We start from the raw sequence: 3,257 nt of genomic DNA, 5'->3' as shown, positions 1-3,257 counted from the left end.
TCTTGGAAGGCTTTTAGAAGAATAGAAATTTGACTGGCCCTTGAAGAATTGACCAGAAATTCATAGGAGGATATGAACATAGAACAAAAAGACATTTCAACAATTGGGTGAAGTGATGTATGTCTGTAGCCCCAGCTAACAGGGAGGCTGGAAGCACATATATACTAGATGTATACCAGAAAATTCATAAAGTTTGTCTATCATTAATGTAATAAAGGAGTAATATCTAGCAATATCTTCAATATATAGTAAGATTATATAACGTGTTATGAAAACATTAAGCCCCCCAATAGAAAATCTGGTAATATAAATTAAGAGTCTCAGAAAAGCTCATCTTTTGCTGCCCTCCCCTCAAATAATTCCACATCTAGGAACCTATCATGAGAACACAATCAAGGTATACTTAATGTTTCAATGCAAAGACTTTCACCATAAAAATTCTTAAAAAACAAATTAGGGTAGGAGGATATGGTTCAATAGCTTGTCTAGCATGCACAAGGCCATCAGTGTGATTGATCTCCAGCACCACAAAAAGTAAATAAATAAATAGCAGTTTGGTTAAATAAGTTATGATTTACCCTTCTGATGAAATAAGCATATTGAACATTATATTTGTGAAGAATTTGTAAAGGTACGAGAAAAGACTAATGATTTACTATCATGATATAAAATAGAATATAAAATGGTATCTACAATATAAGTATATATACACATACACACAAATTTTGCTGAATTTCTTTAATTGAGCATGTACTATTCTTACTTTCCATCAGGAAAAAAAAACCTTTTTAAAACAGTTTGATAATTTTATGTCCTTCTACATCTTAGCCAACAAATTTTAGAATCAGAACTACATATATACAACAATGCTAGTCTCTATCTTGGCACTTGCTTTTCTTTTTCAAGGCTTTTAGTACTTGGTAGCACTTGCTTAAATCAAGTACTAATCTGCGCTCTACTGCTTCTACTTCACGTAACTTTCTTTCAAAAGAAGACTCCTGAATTATCATTACAGATTGAAGACTTTATTCTTCCATACCCTAGGTCTTTTATCTGAGAATTAACACAAAAAAGAAAAAAATCTGGTTTGGGCATCATATTATAACCTCGCCAAAGACTTTTTTCTTTAAATTTTGGTCTTCCATTTATGTAAAACATGTCAGTTGCTTGTATAAATCTGAGTTCTCTATATATAAGCTATCTAGAAGATCTCTAAAATTTAGGACCAAATGCACTGAAGTTCAACCCTATCAAATAAACCATCATTATGTATATCAACACCCAAACCTTTTAAACCAGAATTAAAGAAATGATAAGTAGGAACACTTTCATCTGTTCAGGGAAACATGGAATCTTATTCACTCTCTTTGCCAGATTCTATAAGGGAAGGGATAAAAAAGCAGACTTTGGGTAACCAAGGGGGAAAACGCACCTCTCCTAAAGAGGAACATGCCTGAATTACATTACATTCACAGAAAACAAGAGTGGATGGCTTGTTAATGTTTGCACTGAGGCCAATATTACGCAAAACTACATAGATGATAAGGAACTGATTCCAAAACCCAAAGCAAAAGAAAGATAATTTAATTTCCATTAATTCAACCATGTTCTACCTTAGATTTTATACCACTGGAGGTAAATTCTGTTTGGTTCATTATTAGACTCCCTATTTACAACACAGAACTGTATCAGAAGCCAAAAGCACATGATGTCTGAAGAAAAAAGAAGACTTCTAACATCCCTTTTCTTGTGGATACTGCTGACATAGTATTACTTCTAATTCCTTTTGAGCATTTAAGAGAACTAGGAATAAGACAAGGAAAAGAGACCTAGCAGATACAGCATCTCCCTACTAGTATTTGTGTTCCAGAGGCTTTTCCTGAAACACCCCAATATTCATGGGATCAACTCCCCAAGTTCAAGGTAACAATGGTAATAGAGATACCCACCTTCTCCTACTCTGACAGGATGATGTCCTGTAGTGACATTCTTAGCACTATCTACCCTTAGAAAACACCCTTCCTCTCTGGATATGGGGCTCTGGCCTGAGGAATGTCCCAGTGCAGCAGTAGCTCTTCTACCCTTCAAGGCCATTCTCTGCTCAACCTCCAACAAATCTCAGCATTTGAGTATTTTCGGTAGACTCCTTCTAGCAAAAGGTATATCATGAATTACATGCTTAAGACTTTGTAGCTTTTCATCTTATTTATGATATGAGTTAAGATAATTTTAGACAATAGTAACAGAAAACAACTCAAGAGCAGGACAGAATCCCAGAATCAACAAACATTCATGAGCATCTCTCTTGTTCTGGTCCAATTTTCACTCTGACAACTGACTTCTAGCTTCTTGGTACAGCCTCCATTCTCCCTTTTCCATCATAGAGCCATACTTATTCACAAGAGAAAGGTTTTGTTTCTTTCTTTCTTCTATTTTTCTGTTTTTTTACTAGCAGAATCAAACTGATTATGTTCAAAGATTCCTACTTAGATTCTAAGCAGGAATTCTGCTTCATTCAGAAGCATTTAAGTTCTTAAATCAAGAAGAAACTAAATTTAGAGTCTTAAATAATTCGTTCCATTTTGCACTTGAGATTTTGAAAATAAAAACTAAACAAACTAATAAAATAAGCAAGCCCTAGAACGCAGCAGCAGAAGCCTTGGATTTCTTTTTTCCACCTTTGGTGAATTTCAAGCAAACAGTATAGGATGCTCAGGCAATACACAGTGCTTTAAGTAGAGATGATTTATGTTACCATGATTAAAAGGCATAAAGAAGTGAGGTGATCCTGTAACTAAATAGGAGCATAGCTTTGATTGGCACCTCTGATTAGTTCAAGGAAACCAAACACTGAATCAGAAAGAAGCCAACTCTCCATTAAAAACCAGGCTTCTCCCTCCAAGCTGTTGCCAAATGCAGAAAAAGAAGATGCCCAGATCAGAAGACAGCAGGCAGCCTGTTGGGCACTAGTCAGAATCTTAGAATGGATTATTTTTCTTCTTCACATTCAAAAACTGTGTTCCCAGCCTTTTTTTGTTTCTTTATACAACCACCTCAGAACTTGGAATTTGTTTAGGAGTCTGGAATTTAAATTCACTCTAAACATCCTAATGTGCTTTTCTCACACTAAACTCCAGTCAGCTTGCTGAAGCAAAGATGTGAATGCATAGAATGATCACAAGGATGCGCATTATCTCATGATGGTTAATTGGAGGAAAATGCAAGGTAAAATGATTTATGTCTGGGGCTGGAGTCGT

This window comes from Marmota monax, unplaced genomic scaffold (genome assembly GCF_021218885.2).
Source record: "Marmota monax isolate L192 unplaced genomic scaffold, Marmota_monax_Labrador192_F-V1.1 WCK01_AAM20220418_F8-fsc00013, whole genome shotgun sequence".
Taxonomy (NCBI): Eukaryota; Metazoa; Chordata; class Mammalia; order Rodentia; family Sciuridae; genus Marmota; species Marmota monax.
This window is presented reverse-complemented; position numbering follows the sequence as displayed.